Below are 19,530 nucleotides of genomic sequence, written 5' to 3' on the forward strand. Positions count from 1 at the left end.
TATTTTTATTAACATTTATGCAGCAATATAAAGACATGGGTTTGTTTGGGGTTTTTTTTCTGCAGCAAGTCAACACATACAACTTTTCTCTGTTGTAAATCTACCAAAAGTCCTCAGGAGACCTGGACTCACGAGGCTCTGAATCAGAGGTGCTTACAGTAAAAGCTTCTTCATGAACATAACTTGAGTGGCCTGCTCTAGTGATGTCTGTGAAATTGCTTGTACAAAGGGGAAGATTGGAGTGGTTTCACACCTTGACAGTCATTGCAGGCCTCTGTATGAAGCACCTTTTCTATTTGCTTCCTTTCCTTGCAGGCCTTCCTGTGAGGGTATTCTTCTAGCATGGATCCAAACAGATCTTTTATATGTACAAAATCTCAGGTACCCATTTTAGATGTAAACAGCAAGATATGAAGAGTATCACAGCTACATGAAAATACAGAAAAAGGAATAAAACATTAACAATAAAACAACAAGAAGAGTCAAGGATCTTTGGGAATTGCATCTTATGTGAAAGTTACAGTGTCATCATCCTTTGTGGGTGATAGTCATACTCAGTTATTTTGCTTTTTGGAACAGCTGTTGACATCTTTTGATGTATGCCATGTAACAATTCTCTTTATATTTCTTTGACTTTTGTTTCCTGGCCACATACTGTACATGTGTACTGTACTGTGAAACAAAGCTCTCAATCCTTGAAAAGAAATTTCCTTTTCTTTCAGTTCTGCTTGTGGAATAGAAGATTTATATGCATTGAACGTTGTCTGAACAGCCATTGAGTAAAATTCACCAAGTGGCACCACGGTGTAAAACCTGTAAGTATTCTCTTCAGTTGGCTTGCCCATATCCAAAGAAAACGAAGGGACAAATAAAAAGCAAAAACTTTAGCTGGAACCTCCATCTAAATAATGATTTTGTCAAAAAAAAGAATTTCCTGAATCATCGCTTTCAAGCAGAGGTGCAGCCACGAGACAGGGGCAAAACCTTTGGGATAAACAGTCTCTCTCTGTGTAACCCAGAAACCAATTAGAAATATTACAATAATCAAAGCCTTAAGAAACACCAAAACCATTTGTTGCTCTATATACTTTTTCATTATAAATGCTGTCCCTTAGCAATTCTCTAGGACAAAACCTGTGCTTTTGTAGTTTAGTGAAAAACTATTAGGAATACGTGAAATGAGTACGGAAAGTTACAGGTGTCCAAGCTGCCCATTCCCTTGGTATCCCTGTGGGGCCCAGGCTCTCTGCCTCTCGACTGATGTTTTCCTCTGCACAATCATATATAAAATCAGGCAGAACTTGGGTCTAAAGTACCTTTATTAGTGTTAAATTGGATTATTTAAACTGTTATCCTAACATACTTAATTTGGCATTTGTGTTTTCCTAAGAGCATGGGTTTGGTTTAATTTGTCTCATTTCCTCCTGTTCCCAGCTGTCTCTAATTTTACTATCAATTTCTATACTTTTATGGTGACTCAGATAAATATTGCTAAATTACTGAGATTTCATAAAAGCCAAACAGGTAATACCATTAACCTCAGCCAGTCAAAAATAATCCTATTAAATTTCCAGTCAAATTGCCTTGTAATGAATGTGCAGTGAAACTCCCAAAAATTAACCATTTCACTGCAGATTAGTAAACCACCAAAAAACTGAGTATTCTTCTTCATCCATTGCTGTAACAGCCTGTCACCACAGAGGTTCCAGCAGCCAGTGGATGGTGATACAGGGATCTTCTGGTCTGAGGGCCACACTGGTGGTTTCTAACACTAGAACGTGTGTAAATATAGTCATATTTGCACTGCTTGTCTCTGGCCACAGGAGTGGCTTTTCCAAAAGCCTTGAAGGCCAATGAAATATTATTTTTTTGGCTCTTTTATTAGCCTCAATGCACAAATGTTTTCCTACATTTTGCATCTTTCCCGTTCTGAAAAAATCCAAGATTTTGATCAAGATATACCTGCTCTCCTCAAGACTCTATAAAATTATTGGATTAGGAAATTGAATCAGCACAAAGAATTTCCATGTGGAGATTTCTATTAGTAGCTTTGCATTTTTATTAAAGCAGGATAACTCTTAAAGCCTCAGAGGTATTGATGAGCTGAAGGGCTGAAGGAGAAGCTGATTGGCAATTTCTGCTCTGCAGGGGTTTTCTAGGGGCTGAGCTCTGGCTGATTAATCCTGGATCATGGGAGCTGCATTGCATGATGGCTGATCCAACTGGTGCCTGTCAGAGCCTCTGAATGATACAATCCCCTACAATCTGGCAAGTTTTGTTTCTTTAGGTCTCTCTTAGGGCTTAGCATCTCTTAGCATAATTGGGAAGAAACACAGCTGATGTTCATAATGTGCAGTTGTCCCCCCAAAGCCCCCAAGGCCCTGGATGATAGCTCAATGCATCAAATGACCTTCATCTTGGATGAAAAATGTGAAATAATTAGCCTGAAGAACAGCATGTCTGAGAAAATGTTCCAAATGCTCCAAATTTCCAAACCTGGCAACTACTGCCTCCTTTTACCAGGAGACCACTCCTGGGTAGGGCACAATTCATGGCTGTGAAAAGCTTTTGGATCTGGGTCTGGGCCTCAGTGAGGGCTTTGCACATCCTTCCCCCCTTCCCAGTGAACTCTCCACTCCTCCTGACCCCAGGGCACTCTCCTGAAGGAGCAGCTGATAAGGAGCAGGTGACAGGCTCAGATTCCAGGCAGCTGTTCCTGCTCTCTTCAGCCTTTTTTCACCCTGTTCCTAGCGAGGAGCAGCTCAGCCCTGAGCTTTAGCAGCACTGTCTGCATCTCCAGCACCTCTGAAAAAAACCAGGAGAGGGGAAAATACCTGGAAAAATAGATACATTAGGAAAGGAAGTTAAGAGAACTGCCAACAAGAAAATAAATGTACGAGGAAGGAGATGGAGAAAGAGGACTGAAAGCATGAGAGAGGATAAAAACAGATATAAAGAGTAAAAAAAAAAATTAAAGGAGGAAAAACCTCAAACCGACCAAGAAAAAAAAAAAAAAAAAAACCAAAACCCACAAAAAACCCAAACCAACTAACCAACCAACCAAACACCCCAAAAAACAAAAAAAAACCCAAAAAACCCAACCAAACAAACAAAAAACCAAACCAAAAAAAACCCCAACAAATAAATGGAAACATGCTGAGGAGGGGTATGAGCTACCCAGGAATTTTTTATTACACTACTAAGGGAATTCAGCAGAGAAAAAAGCATGGGAAATACTGATTCAGGGCTCTCTCTTCCCCTAAACTGTTTATGACATGGATAATCAATGCCCAGATTGTTTCTTACAATCTTTTCTAGCAAACACATTTTTATTTTGCTTGAATTATACCTCCATTTAACATATCTTCTATTATTATTCTTGTGGTAAGTGCTGTTAGTTGAAGACACTGCTGTGCTTTCCTTGAGTGTGATTTTTGTCTCTCTCTGATTCCTATTCAATATGCCAAACTGCAGCTGCTATTACTAGTGGAGAAATGTGGATTTGGTTAACTGCTGGAAGTAAAGCAGCAAAATCTGCCTGACGGTTGTGCCTGCAGAATGAACACACAAGGCCTCTAAAACATCTCTATGGGATGGGAGCAACAAGGAAGAGCGCATAGTTCCAATCTATTTAAGTAGACAAGGATAGTACTTTCAAGGTACAGTGCTATCCATTTAAAGTATCTCCACCAGCCTATTAAATAAATCCTTTCTTTTAGTACACAGGGCAAAATGTACAAAACTCTCTTTTCACAACCTACAAATCATGTGCAATATCTCTGCATTCTACAGCTTCCACCATGCCCACAATGTTATTGGAGCCCAGCCCCTGTGTAGTCATTAACCAGCATCCCCCTTATCTTTCACAGTGGCTGGAAAAAAACCCACTCAATTAAATTCAGAATTTATTTTACCTGTAGAGAAATGAGCAGCTCCAAAAAATGTCGTGGTTTCCAGAAATCTGCATGTACTTAAAGTATGCAGTTCTTTGGTTTCTTGAGGGCTACATAAACACAACTGAACTGATGAACCTCTGCAACCGAGAAATACTTTTGTTCATAACATGCAAAGGTGATGGAGAGGAGACACCAACAACTTGGCAAAGTGCTGAACAGTCAGCTGGCAAAAATCCCCACCTTTTCACTGCCTTCTGATTTTCATAAAAGTTCAGAATCCTATCTTTGGGTTTACCTCAAGAATGACAGAAGCATTCTGGTTTAATTATTTTTTTCTTTTTCAGTTTTTAGCCTTAACAAACTTATTGGCCAGCGCATTCCTCATTGCATACAGAGAATTTGTGTACTTACTCCTCCCAGATTTATGAGTATTTTGAAACTCACATATTTAAACAAGAAAATAAAACCTGTCTGTTATGTGTCTAATGCCACAGGAACTGTCAGGGCCTTAATTCAACCTTAGTTCTGATACAACTCTGAAAAAGCGCCAGGGCCTGGTTTCTTGTAGGAGCTCTCTGCAGCTGAGAGCTGACTTGGGGAAGTGCTCAGAACCAGAAAAGGACAGCGTGACACTGTCTTCCCTGGAGCTGGACTGAGCTCAGGTATTGCCTGCTTTATGTGCTGCTGGTTTTGCTTTCACTACAGCTTCCAGGGTCCCTGCCTGACTTGAGGCTTGCCCTTGCTCCAAGCCCCAAGCAAACCTCCAGGCACACGTGCCTAATCTAAAGAGACAAGCTTGGGAAGAATTGCTACTACACACTTGAAAATACAAGGCAGGGGAAAGTAAATCTGCTGTTTAAGGTACTATTTGACTCCTAGTTCTACCTGAGGTGATATATGAAGTCTAGGGCAGAGGAGAGAGATGAACCTTAACCTTCCATTCAAGTGCATTTAACCATAAAACTGTCATTTGTCATGGCATATATGATGAATGCACAAATACAACTGCTTTCCACATTGTTCCTCGTGGAGGATTTTACATCCATGACACTGCACAGAAATCAACTGGCTTGATTTAGTTCCCTACATCTGCTGTACAGCCTCCTCAGCATTGTGAGGAGCCAGCCCTGAAGGCTGACACGCCTCTTCTGAGACATCATAAAAATGCACGTTTGTGTTTGGAAAGCTTTGTGGTGGGAGGATGTCAGGGCCACTGAGATACAGATCTTTAAACAGCTTTCTGAAAGCTGCTTCTGCAAAGTCTTTCTTTGCAGTATTCGAAAGCTCTCTTAAAAAGGGAGCATCAACACTGGCTGAAGTGAAGAAATTAAATTAAAGCATGTGCAATAGTAAAAAAGGAAAACCCCAAAACAAAACAGATGCCCTAGAAGGGATCTGTGCCTCTAAGCTTTGTGAGTTTTAGACAGACTGGATATAAAGCATACTAAAGGTCTCAAAATACTTGGTGCCCTAAGGGATTAGTAGACTTTTGTCAGAGTGTCACATAATTCCTGTAACACCTACAACCTTCCTGCCTTTATCCCAGGGCTGATGTGAACTTCTGAACTTCCTGGACACAATTAAACATTTTTCTCTCTCTTCACTGGGCCAGTAGCTGAGTTCCTGATGCCTATCCTTGCCTGTCTTCCATATCTACTGTTTAGATGGAGGGGTGCTCCAGAGTGGGTTCTTTCAAGGAATCTGCCCATGCCGTGCAGCTGAATGCTTGCAGCATCCCTCCTGGCTGCTGACTGCACTTGAGAAAGGAGGGAGATATGTCACCATCCTGTGCCTGGGCCAGCCTGGCCTTGGGTAGGGCCATCACTGAGGGGAAGAGACCTGGTGGCTGAGGAGCATGGCCAGGAGAAAGCAGGTCTTGATTTAACTGCTCTGGAAGGGTTTGCTTTTTTTTATTTTCTGGAGCATAGATAGGAATGAGGAGCACTGTATTAAAATGTTAGAACTTTCCAAGAAACCATAATTAAAGGAGCAAACATCAGTCTACTCTTCCCTTTAGACTGGTACCACATGGTCATTTTGGATTTTATTCTGCTGGTCTATTTTGCTCTAGTGCCCTACCTTCTTTTATATCCAGCAGTATTTTCTTTCAGATGCTGTAGTTTAACACCTTCCCACTTCACATTATGTGGTATTCAAAGCTTTTTACATTATCCTATTGTAACTTCAAAAAAGGCAAGTTATTCTGCATGTCAAAGGAAATAGCTTCCATCTACAGCTGGGGCTGAAGGCAAAGGTTTGTAATCTGTCCTCCACTTTATTAAAAAACATAAGGCATCAACCTTCATGTAGCTCAAATACATTTCCTTATGTGGTGACAAATCATGTCTGATACCGTAGAATGAACTTGATATGAATTCCTATTCAGTGCTCTCAGCCTCCTGAATACTACTTAATTCTCCAGTGCTGTGTGATTGAACACACAGATCATGGAAACAGAATGCTTGCTCAGCCTTGCACTCTTTGCTTTGCTCTCTCGGGGTGTTTTGTCGTGATATTTTTTCCTTACCATGCCTGAGGATTGAACATTACCTTCCATGACCAAGAAGAATTTAACTCTCAGACCTGCCTTTGGTCCCAGGATTGCACAGCAATTTGTCTTGGCAATAGCTCAGCAAATGTCTCAGCAGCCACCCCAAGCTCTCTTTACATACATAAGTAGAGATGTAGAAAAACTAGAAGCCTTAATGCATCTGAGATTTCTGGTTTGGACTGTCCCCAGGGGCCTTCTGTGGCGGTGGCATGAGGGCTCTTGTGTCACTGCTTAGTCCAGGGTCTCAGTGACACCCATGACTTGGTGACATCCATGTTCCATCTCTTGGCTCTCAGGGATACATGACTTGCTAGTCTTGATATCATTAGGTTTTTGACACGAAGTACTTAGGGCCAGAGACCTGGGACACGTGCCTCGGGATTTAGAGCAGATATTAAAAAATGAAGGAAACCAAATGATTTTATGTGATTGGGACAGAAGCTGGAGAAGAGTTGGAGGTTAATAAGGGAAAGAGATTTTCTGTTCAAGGACAAGGCTCTTATTTCTCAAGTGAATCCAAGCTATAAGCTTTTCTATAGCAAATCTCCAACTGTGTACATTTATTTCTGAGCTGCCTGCCTGGTAGGTTTGGTTTTAGCAGTTACAGCTGGCCTAGAGGAATGTGAGGCATGGACAATTTACAGGGTATCAGTGCCCATGTCTCTTTCAGATGTTGGGATTGGAGAATTGTTTTATGTTAGAGAGGATAGAATTTCTGCATTCTCTGCCATGCCTTGTGCAGATTAAAGGGAAGATAACCTGTCCGATCATCATTCTACGCTCAAAAGCATAACTGGAATAATCCATGACTGTAGGTTCCGTAAGTCTCAAGGAGATCTGTAGAGGAAACAAATGACCCACAGTAAAAATGGATAATACTTCACAAAATTGGTACCTGGGAGCCATGTGGCTAAACTAGCAGTAAAAATGACCCATTCTTTTCAACATGAATTTGGTTCTCTGTGGAAGTATAGAAAAGAGATTTTTATGCTGTTTTACCACCTGCTCCTCATCCCTGGGATCTCTGCATTCAGTTTTGATTTATGAGGGAAAGTGGGGGGAATGAGATGAATTTTAACTGGCATATATCAAGATTATAGTGATTTGGGGTTTTTTTTTCTCCCAGGGTATATATTTTTTAATATCTATTTTTGTAAAATAGCGAAATTTTTACTTCTTGTAAAGCCGGAGAATTTTTGGTTACTCCTCTTCCAATGTTTTGTAACTGTGCCTCTGTCAAGCATCACTTTTGCTAAAGAATAAAAGCAAGTTATTTGATATGTGGTGGGACTTGTCAGCAGATAATTTGATCATAGGTCAGCTCAAGTGTTACAGTAATTTCTTTCTTATTTATGTTAATAACTTGTACGAATGTGTACAACTGTGCCCATGGGTGTATTCAATACTCTCAAAAAATGTTAATTTAACTGCTCTGGCATCAGACATGCTGGGCAACAGTGGAGTAATTTTGCCATTGCTCTTCAATATGGGAAAGAGTATGCTGAACCCATTATAAGGTCATTAAAAAATAGGAATAATATTTTGGCAGGTTTAAAAAAAAAAAATAGTCTCACCCTTATGGAAAGCGAGGAGCCTCAGTGTGCAATTTGCTCTCAAAACTTAGGTCAATGAACTGCACACTTCAGTCACTGTGGAGCAATAACACCAAAGTCTATTTATCAGTGCACCCCAGGAGGAAAAAGTAGGAATGTTTTAGAGTCAAAGTGTTGCAAATGGGATCCAAGCTCTCCATGTGGGGGGAAAAGAAATTCAGTTATGTGTACTGTGAGTATATTTTCCTGTTTAGAGCTGAGAAATTACATGCACAGTTTTTAGAGAGCATCTTTTCTGGACCCAAACTCATTAAGAGGGATAAAAACGGAGATGAAAAAGGCAAAAGAAATAAATAGAAAGCTCTGTTTCTGTGGATGTAACTAGATTAGCTGCCATTGAGTTTAATGACTGATATTTTTAGGCAATCTGGGAAATTTGGATATAATTGACATAAGGACTCAATCAGTGGTTAACACCCCTGGTCTTTGGAGATAAAATTAGGTGCAGGTTCTTTACAGAAAACTTTGTGAAAAAATACTATTGAAAATTCTGCTGAAATGTTTTATCTCTTCTATAAGTTTTATTATAAAGACTTTTTGTTATAAACTCTCTGTTTATTACTAAACCTTTCCTGTACTGTGGTCTTAATGTAAAGCTTATCGTTTAAATTTTCAACTCAAACTGCATGTCAGGGGTAATTATCATTTTTTAGGTCTTGTGAATAGAGATGTCTACTGAATTGGAAGAGCAGAGTCTTTATAAAGACTTAGTTTTAAATACAAAATCATTGTGTGTTTTCCCAAACCCCCCACTTTTTCTCACAGTAATGAAGTTTTTAATATTTCTCATTAAAAACATCCTGATGGCTAGAAAATACTCTCCCAATCAAGAGGTCAGGAAAATGAGAGAGAAAGAATGAAGAGCTCCTGCCCTGGAGATGCCTCTGTAGATACTAAAAATACAGCAGGCCTCTGGGGTATTTTGTGACTAAAATCTGCTTTTGAACCTTCTTACTGAAAGTCTTGTCTAACTCCAAACTAAATTTGATTTGAAACCATATCGAAGAAAGTATTTTTAAGAAATGTTGTTTTTCCTTCCATCCTTCCATATCAAGAGAATGTGGACTGCATGTCAGAAATGGAAGTCCAGGGTGGAGAATATATAAAATTTACAGAAGTGTCTTTTCTGGAGAATAGTGCCTCTTGTGTTACTCTTTTTTTTTGGCTGTGAAAATTATGATACAGACTCAGTATTTAAGCAAGCACCTTTGCTGGAGGGTACTTATATCATGGGGTTTTTGTCTTTAAAATGAGAAAAGCTTTAAAATTATCCAATTTCAAAATTCTATCATCTTTGAACAAGCTTAGAATTCTAGTTCTCCCTAGTGTCCCTTCCTTTTCTTTTTAATATACGTGACACCTATATATATGCTATTCTTTCAAACTCTCTATAGTAAATATATGATATTTTTTACATTAATATTAAATCAAAATCATTTTGGACACTGGCCTTTGCACTGTCCCTCATATACACCTGGAATTACTTAATTATTGTAGAGAGAGATATTTTACTTGAAAAATGGCTAAATACAAGAGCATTAAACTATACTAAAAAATAATAAATTCTATTTAGCCTGTTTGTTTAGACAGCTGTGCTTCTGAATGGTTTCTTAGCACGGATAGGAGGCTTCCCAAGGCATGAGTTACTGCCCAAGAGGTGTGGATTTTGATCCACAGTTCTGGATGTGCTCCAAATGGCACTGCTTGATCACAGGAACGAGCTATTATTTATAAGGGAGAGCTGAGTGTAGAGAAGTTTCAGGATGAATGAAACATACTCATCTATTTCAGAGGTGTATAGTTCCTGAGTTACACTTGAAAGAAAAAAACCGAGTTTATACAATAAAACAGGGCAATTTGTATTTTCACAGTTATAGCTAAGGACTCTTCCATAGTCTTTGAACAAGCAGTTGGGTTTAGTCCTGGCACAGCCCTGGTTGTTGGCTTGCAAAGATCTTGTCCTTGGGGAGATCATTCCACACTTCAGCGTTTCTTCCAGCTGGTTCTGGTCCCACAGTCCCTGTGGTTCATCTGGATTTCTGCTTTTCCAGAGGACCCAATGTGCACTTTTTCCTGTGTACTGGATTGGTGGCTAAAGAAACAGGGCAATTCATGCAGCTGGTGCCCTTGGTGTGACCTGGGGATCCTTGTTCACACAAACCCCTGTTCCAGCTTCCTCAGGCTGGCACGGAATTAGCTAAATAATAACAAAGTCCCACAGATTCATTGCAGGACCTAATTCAAGTCTAATTTACTCCTTTATTGATCTTATTTGGTGTAGTTATCTTTAAAAGTCAGGTCCCTATTTTGGATATAAAAACCTCATCCTTCATAGTTTTTCTATCTTTGTTCCTGCTTCTTTATCACCATTTATCTTTATCAGTTTCTGTGGCATTATGTCCAGAACAGTGCACAACAGAGGAACGAATCCAGTCTGTGATGAGAGAGTGAATTCCATCACGCATGGATGCAAAAATTAACAAAATCATTTGTTCACTCTCAGCATTTCTCACTTTTAATGCTGTATTTTTTAAGATATTGTGTTAAATCTTTATTCTAGCTTTCAGAAACATAGTGTTTTCTCTATTTTTTCTCTTTCTTTTTTTACAAGACACAGTGTGCAAGATCCATACTATACATATGAGAAGAAGGGTAATGCACACAGAGGGAGTTATCATTCTAAAAGCAGGATGTCTGTTTGCTCTGTCCAATTAGCATTAACATTATGCTGCTTTAAGTGCTAATGAACGAGAACTGAAATTTCTAATTGTGATGAGACCTTCTACAAGAGGATAGGTAAATAGTGAATATTAAAGGAAAATACAATGTTACCTTGCACCTGAAGTCTGCTTACTATTATTATTGGGCATGTTATTAGTCATCATCATTTATCCAGCCACATATTCTCTTTTTCTCGAATGACAGAAAACTACTTCCTCCACTATATGAAGAAAAGACTTGTAGGGCACCTACTCCTGTCCTAATGCTCTTGCTGTGAGTTAAAACCAGCTAAATGTAGATTCTGTGCTGCCCTGTGCTTTAGGGCCTCAACCAGCTGTGGCTGATGAGTAGGATAGAGCAAAACCCTTACCAACAGCTGACAAGATTGGAGGTTAATTGCAGTCCTTAAAGGAAAATTGTGACTCCTGTCCAGTTCTGGAGTCTTGAAAAAGATCCTCCAAGACTTCTTGCTTTTTACTGTCTCTTCTGCTCTTTTTTTTAATCTCAGGAGATTGTTGTGGGGTTTGGTGGTTTTAGTTTGGCAGTGACATTTTCCTCAATCCTTTTGGATCTTGCATCAGTCCTGAGGACAGTCTGCTGCAGGATCCAGATTATCCATTGAACAAATAAGCACCAAACTTGATAACATCAAGACAAAGAAACACAGCTTAGCAGAAACTTTTGCATGATAATTTTCAACAGAAATCCAGGACAGTCAAACAGACTTGATATTGAATTTTAGAGTACCCAGAAATTAGGTGCCTTGACTCTTTACTATTAATAGATCTGTCAGACTTTAAAACATTCAGATGAAGCACCAGTGTTAATTAATAGCTATGTGCTATTTATTCCAGCTCCTCCACTAGAAACATTGGCAGTCTTTGAGAGAAACAGGAAAAGTTCTATTTTTAAGGCAGGACTGTGACAGAGGGTGGTGCGTGTCCAACACAGAGGGACTGGGGCTGTGCATGGCTGATGGCAAGCTGGGACAAAGGTTCAAGCAAGAGGCCTGGGGACAGCTTGGGGAGCAAGACTAAGGAAGAAGCAGGAGCTGGAGTTATGGTTTAGTCAGCGAATACTCAGCTTAACTACCAGGGAAGCAAATAGGCCCGGTGCTAGGGCTAAAAGGGGGGAGAGGCACACAGAGCTCAGGGCAAACCACCCCTTCACAGCAGCGTGTGGTGCCAGATCTTGAGCTGCTGTTCAGGAGCACAGCGACAAACCCGGGGCACAGCACAGCACAGCCAGGCCTTCTGCAGCTGCCCTCGCTCCTTACGCTTGGAAATTGTAATCAACAGCCAAAGGTCCCAACAGGCAAATAACATCACTGTAAAGTGCATCAGCTGGCAGATTCCCCAAATAACCTTCTTCACCACAGCTGAGAGGGCAGAAGAATGGATTTCAAGGGTGTTTATTGGATGTATTCATGCTTTCTTCTCCTAGGGTAGTCAACACCTTTAGAAAAATTCAGTATTTACACACCGAAAGGGCTTTTTGATGCAAAGCAGCTGTGGTAGTATGAACTAAGCTTTCACCTTTTTCTCCTGGCAGTTTAACCTAAAAGTCAAATATTTAAGGCACAGAATGTTGTGTTTGTAATTGTGCAGCCCAGCTAGATGTTTCTACTAGCATAGTACACTGGCTAACAAAACCTCCTGTGAAGAGACATACAGACATCAGAATGAATTACCACCTGTGTTCACTGAGCTGATACCTGCCAGAAATGCTGCTCTCTGTGAAGGTATTAGTTGTCATTTTGGGGAAATTAAGTCTCAAGGGCAGGAGCTCGAAGCTCATCTGGTGTTGGTATCTCCCTGTTGAAGGGTATTGAAAAAAAAACTAAAAGGGAAAAAAAAAATCTCCTCTTATTCATGAGGAATCCAAGAAATTGAAAGAGTTAATGGCTGGATCTGCTGTCCCTGGAATTGCTGGAACAGCTCATTGTTGGTCCAGCTGAGCAGGTCCTGTGTGACTCATGCAAGATACTGAATGGGCCCAGTATTGTCTAAAATTGATTCTTGCACTACTTCTTCCCTCTGCTCTCGGGCTAAAGGGACGGTTCATTTCTGATGAAATTGCCCTACTTCCCAGCCTGCTCTCAACCACCCCTGGAAGCCCTGCTTCTCTTAGCTTGCTGCCATGTGCTGCAAATCTAATGATTTACAACATTAAAAATTACAGCCTCCATGATTCACGTTGCTGATGCTCTTATATTAATGTCTAATCACTGATACACATTTTACAAAAAGTTGACAAATACGTCAGGTTATTGAGGCTCATTTTAGCTTTGGCTATGGGTGATTTAATACAGAAGGAAATCAGGTTAGGGAAAGCTCTGAATATGTATTTTCCAGGGGGAACAAAAAAAAAAAAGTCTTTTCTCGCCTCCTCTCACTGCTTCTCAGTCATCGAGAGAGAAAGAAATGATGAAAATGACACATGAGCTGCTGCAAAGCCTAAAAATAAGACAGCTTTTATTTTATATTTGGAAAGGGAGATTAGTTTGTTCTGTGGCTATTTTTCCTTTTTCTGTTTTTTTAATCTCTAAACAAGGTGGCATTTAAAGTAGACACTCACCACATCAAAAGAGGCAAACAAATTTATTGCATTTTATTGCTGGTGAGGTGGATAATGGGAAAAGATGTGAAAAGTGAGGGAGAGTGTGGGAAGTGGGGGCACTTACAGGGAAATGCATTTGTGTGGGTTGGGTTTAGCAGTTTGAGACAGAGAAGTACTTAGACAAATTGCTTTGCATTTACACAGAAATGAAGAATAGCCCTTGTCTTGAAAGGGATTACATATGAGCCATTCTTGAAGCTGGTATTAGGTAGGCAGGACTGAGGATGCTGCTGGCAGGAGACAATGTGGAAGTGCTAATTAAGGCCAGACCAAATGGGTAACCTTCCAGGTCAGTAACATAAAGGTCCTGAGGTTAAAAAAAGAGGAGAACTGACTGCTAAGAGACTTTATTTTTTCTTTTCTAAACTAAAAAACGTAAATCCTGCTCCTTACAAAGAGTTTTGACATTGGCCTCAGACACAAACTGCAGAAATAAAAAAATAAAAGCCACCGAGTTCATGCTTTGAAGTTCACTAGGATTAGCCACACAAGAGCAAATTCCAGGAAGAGAAGGTAATCAAAATGCAGGCAAGCAATTAGATCTGCATATTAAGTATGAAAATACACAGTGCTGGGTTGCATATTAAGTAAGTGCAGTAACCTTGTGCTTCTGGAGCTGCTCAATGAGGTTACTGTGCAAAGGAGCTCATAGGACTTCACCTCCTGAGGGGAAAATTGCTTTTCTTTGGCTATAACCACGGATACGGTGCTGAAAATGCCCTTTGTGTTCGATCTTATCAGCAAGGGGGCTGGGGACAGTGGGCAGCAGTGAGCCCTGCCCCACCTGGGGAAACCCAGCCACGTGTGGTGGGCACGAGGGGGACCTTGGGCAGGACTGTGTGAGGCACATGGGGTGAGGGGCTGCCCTTGGGGTGCTGCCAGCCAGCCAGGCTGCATGAGACATTCCTGAGCCAGGGGCTTGGAGAGGTGTGCAGGGCAGAAGCTCACACCATGCTTGACTCATGACTCCACTCTGAGCAACAGACAGGGAATTTTAAAATTTTTGTTACTGTAGTGGGCTTTTACTGCTGTAGAAGGAGCCCATTCTAATTTTGGAAACCAGTGCTTCCTGAACAAACTACATTTTATCTGTAATTATTATTAGATTTTTTCCTTCTCTCTGAGGACTGAGATTTTCAAGAGCCTGTACATTGCATTGGGCCCTCCCTGCTCTCTGCTTTTCCTCACTGGCAGTGACCACAGAGCTGGGAAAAGGTGTGACCATCCAGGCACTCACCCAGGTGTCTTGCTGTTCATCACTGCAGTCACAACTCATGCGTGTCTGAGGTTAGCATTACCTCAGCTGTAAGGTTTCAGCATGGAGCTGCTGCCCTGTGCCCATCTCCTGTCCCTGAAGGTCTGTGCACACCCACTAAAAGCCAGATGTTGATAACCCCCATATCAGAGGCTTAGATTGTCCAAGGTTTCTAAATGCTTCTGTTGGTTAGGACTCAAAGGCAAGCCATGAACTCCTGGCTTGTTGGTTCAGTAGCTGCTTTCTAAAATCCTGTGGAGTTCCAAGGGAGATTTATCCTCACCTTCTCAAGGGAGATCACTGTTTTGTAGTGAGAAACATGAGCACAACACAAGTTTGAGATCATCTGACAGTTTATGTGACATGGCACACATACAATAAAATAAATGCCTGTCTTCCTGGTCTTCCTATCCTTAATTTCTCTGTGTACCTCTAATCCTTCCATTTATAAAAGCCTCCTGAAGATGAGGTAACTCACTCATTCAAAGTGGTGGTTTTTGTTGTTTCTTTAAGGAGCTTGATATTGGGGGAGGGAAAGAAAGGAATAAGCAAAGGATGAGAAGAATGACCACCTCTAAGGCAAGAAGTTTACTATTTCATGAGCCAGACAAAATCATTTTGGATGAGCATCAAACATACAACACAGCCGTTTTATTGTTCTCTTTGTCCCCTAAAACAGCATATTTGAGAAACTGTCCCTTTAAATCTACTCTTAAGTGTCCCACTTCACCAAGCTGAAATTTGCTGTGTTTATCAGCCCTGTGTGTTGGCGTGGGTGTCAGAAATATGCAGGTGATGTCATTTTTCATTCCCTCACCCAGGGTTTAATTGACAATATCATTCCACACCCCTCCTCCCACCCTTCTTCCACCTCTTCAGTTTAAACCTTGTTCTCCTAGGCCTTTTGGGCCAACACTCTTCAAAAATGTGTTAACTTCGTCATTTTAAGTTTTCTCTAAGGCAGGGAATTTTCATGACTCCATTTTTACATCATGCTTGGTATGGAGATGAAAGAAATGTCCAATATGAATTTACTGTAGTAACCCTATCTACCAATAATTGGCACCCAAAATGAAGAGAGAGCTCACTATTGATCATAGAATCTGGCCATTAGTATACTTTGAATTATGAAGAGTTGTTGCCTTCATTTTATTATCTTTTTAATAAAACATATGCTTTCTGAATTATCTCTTCTGAATAAAATTTGGTGTTGGAATGTCTATTTTTATATAGCCATATTAAATAAATCATGGCAATAAGTGCTTGGGTATTTTATCATACCTTTAATCAATTCAGCAAAGATTCCAAGGTAAACAGTAAGTTTTCCCTTTCTTCCCCCCAGTGGGATACATCATTACTAGAGGAAGTGCAAATTTAAAAAAGAAGTGGTTGGAAGATACATTAAAAATAAAAAAGGCAGGAACTCAATTGCATTGACAGAAGAAAGGTCGCAGTGGCCTGGCTCCTCTCTTTTCAAAGGATCTTCCTGCTCCTCACATCTGAGGGGCTCTTCTGGGACGAAAGCCCCAAGACCAGCAATGATCCATGGACTCCACATAGATAAGTGTCCCTGGGACTGTCCTGGGAACCAAGAGTCAAGCTGTGAGGCAAAGCTCTTCCTCTGCTTTCTCTTCAGCCAAGTGAATGGGAACACTGATGTATTCAGCTCTTTTCTTGTCCCCAGCTTCCTCTGACTCATCAACGGAGATGCAAACAAAACCACCTCCACATTCCAAAGGAGCTGTGCCTGGGAGGTAACAGGTAATATCTAAGGTACTGGAGTGACTCGGGACCATAAGCCAGCCCTTTCAAAAGCCAGGCTTTCAGGCTTCTGAAGCTCAGGCAAAGCCACAGCCTAGCCTGTAGTCCTATGGCCTAGCTTAACCTCCCTCATTATGGTTACAGTACAGATAGTTGCCTGGGATTAGTTACTGAGTCAATTAATGAGATAAAGTAAAAGTGTGAGTGAGAGTATATTGGATAATTCAGAGGTTGAAAGGCTATATTGAAACACATCTGGTGATAATTAACTGTACAATTTTATCTGGCCAAACATAATTACTTGCAACTAAATGTATGTCATTGCAGCTGATTGACACACACACTGTATAGCCATGGCAAGCAGAGGACAAGGCTTAGGTCAATTGCAGGGAAAAGTTAAAAAGCATCCTTACAGGGAACGGAGCGGGACAAAAAAAAAAGTTATTGGCAATTAACTTCAAACAGGGTTTAAGACCCATTTTTTAATAAAAAAAGTTTTTTCCCAACCTAGAGCAAGATTTTCTTTTATTTTCTTCTGGACTGTCTGTTCTGTCAGGTTAAATGCAGGTGTACCACAAAGTTATAGTGATTACAGTTTAGTCCTTTATTGTGACTAATGCTATGGAAGGAGTTACTGAAAAGAGGCAGGAAAACGGTGGGTTTAGTGTGGGCATGACAGGAATCAGTAGAAGTGTCTGATGGAATCCATAGGAGCTGGTGATTTGCCAGTGTTAAACAAATGCTGAAGCTGGTTAGTTTTTGTCTAGAACTGCTGCCCATGTGTCCTGCTTCACATATTGCTATCTTCTCCAAACAACAACAAAAATCTCCTTGAAATGTTATTGGAGTTGACCCTGAGATTAACTCGGTTCGAGCCTGGTGCTAATAATGCCGAGGTTGTAGATTCAATCCCTGTATGGGCCACTCACTTTAGAGCTGGACTTGAAGGTCCTTATGGGTGCCTTGCAACTCAGAATATTCTGTGATTCTGTGAATAGTGTTTGTAATCACTACTACTTTCATCGTCTCACCTCTCCTTGTACTGCTGTACTGACCTATTACTCCAGAAGGGTTGCAGCTGCACAGCCCTGTGTTTGTGGGTGTCTGGCACAAATAAACTTGAAGACTTGCTCCAGAATTCATCATTGAAGAAAGGAAATTCTTAACTGAAAATTGCTTTTCACTTCATTTTTCCTTGCCAGGAAAGGCTGACTTCCCACAGGCGCCGTAATTCAGCGCGGGCTCTACAAGGATGCCAGTTTTACTGAAAATTCAATCTCTTTACTACAATAGAAGGCCAGCTGAGCTGCCATCCACATCAGCACTCAACTAACCCAGTGCCAATAGTGTGTGATTCATTGATTATTGTCAAATGAACTTTCTCTTCTAACTTCAGAAAAGAATTAGACCGAGATGAAACTCACTGTAAGGGCAGCTGAGCAAACTTAGCTGTAATGATGAAAAGGAATGATTACAACTCTCAGTTGCACCAAGAAGCACTTGGGCCTATGCTGCTTTTACTTAAATATTATTTAGACTTCTGCAATTTTGTTTACAGCATATCTCAACAGAAGGTGCCATATGGCAGTAGAGGAGTGGGTGCTAATAAGAGCACATGTGAGACAACTGTGCCTCTGTGGACCCCCTTCTCAGCCATCCCAGTAGCACTCCAAGTTGAGACTTTAGCCTGGAGGCAACTGAAGTTTGCTAAAGACTTTTCCTGGCTTCAGCTCAGGTGTTTGGGTGGCCATCTGACACATTAATAAATTAATGAACTTTAGGATTATTCCCAGCCTGTGTTTTTTAGGAAGATGTATCACCAGGATGCTGTGATACTGTTAATCACTGCAGAGCACCTGAAGGCTTTGGATCTGGGATTTTCACTGCAGGTAATGATGCAGGTCTGTCTGCACTCAGCTCCTCGACCCCTTTTAGGTCACACAGCTGATGCACAGTGATGAGACTGGGCTGGTGGCTGGAATTGCACCCTGGCAAGCCAGCTGCGCATGGGAAAGCCTGGGACACTCTGTCCCCAGCCCTTCCTGCAGCACAGGAAACAGCTGGGTTGACACTGCCAGCACTGGCCTTTGCTGCTGCTTAATTTCCCATTTCAATCTCTTGCTTGCTGGCTGTGCCCTCGCCTTTGCTGGGGTCTGTGCTGAAGCACAGCCTTTGTTTTCTGTTCCTCAGAGCCCTCCAGGTGCAGTGCCCAGGTATTGCACACGTGTTCCTGAGATACTCCACCCATCAGTCTGACTGAGGAGAGCTCTGTGACCTCTGTGTTTGCCAGGGCTTGAAACCATCCTTTAACAATGTTGATCCTGTTGGAGGCTTTACTGGGTGCATTCTGCACACACACAAATGATGGAAATATTTCATCATTTTTCAAGGAAGGAGGAATTCAGAATGGCAATAAATCAACATCCAATGGAATGGATATTGATTCATTTCCTCACCTTTGGAATGAATACCTCCCCCCCAGCAAAAAGCTATGAAGGGGAAGCCACTGTTCATCTCAAACAAGCAGGGCTCAATAAATCTTGATCCTGCTAAAACATAGTTCTGAGAGGAGCCCAGGTAAAAAAAGCTTAGCATTCCTGCTACCAAACATGACTTTACCTTTCTCTTGTACTGTTGGATCTACTACTTGGGCTGTGTTTTTTAATGACAAATTACTTAAATGTGGAACAAAATTCTCATTTTAATAGCAAAACTGTATTCATAATCTTCCATTTGTGTTATTTATTCAGGGGAATTCCACATTTCTCTCACTGAATATCTGACTTTGACATATGGCAGCACCACAGGTCAGAGAGTGCTTTAAGAGCTTCTAGCAGAGTATCTCTGGATCAAGCACTCTGGTAGGGCTGGAATACACAAAGTACTGAGCAAGCCTATGGGTACTTGTTCTGCTCAGGACCTAGGCCTGTCTCAGGAATCTGAGGAGCTGCAATCAGGTGCTTAGTGCTGGGGGAATGTGTCAGTAACTCCCAGACTTGGGCCTCTAGTTCATGCTGGACATATTTTCTCTGAGTATTTTACAACCCTTTTAAAATACATTCATTGTGCACAAATTCCTCTTGTATTTGCTTCCCATGAATATTTATGGCGCTG

At 41.0% G+C, this 19,530-nt stretch overlaps 2 long non-coding RNA genes across 3 annotated transcripts in view; one reads left to right on the forward strand and one right to left on the reverse strand.

Moving 5' to 3' along the window:
• Window positions 1-732: 732 nt before the first annotated feature.
• On the forward strand, window positions 733-18,196 carry LOC125329724. The gene is made up of 2 exons (XR_007205242.1): window positions 733-815; window positions 15,998-18,196. It is a non-coding gene; the product is annotated as an uncharacterized LOC125329724 (long non-coding RNA).
• The window catches only part of LOC125329723, a 381,901-nt gene continuing 378,327 nt past the window's right edge, over window positions 15,957-19,530 (reverse strand). For both annotated transcript variants that reach the window (XR_007205241.1, XR_007205240.1), the window contains one exon: window positions 15,957-16,402. This is a non-coding gene — a long non-coding RNA (uncharacterized LOC125329723). The remainder of the gene's footprint in view (window positions 16,403-19,530) is intronic.

Source organism: Corvus hawaiiensis, chromosome 8 (assembly GCF_020740725.1).
Source record: "Corvus hawaiiensis isolate bCorHaw1 chromosome 8, bCorHaw1.pri.cur, whole genome shotgun sequence".
NCBI lineage: Eukaryota > Metazoa > Chordata > Aves > Passeriformes > Corvidae > Corvus > Corvus hawaiiensis.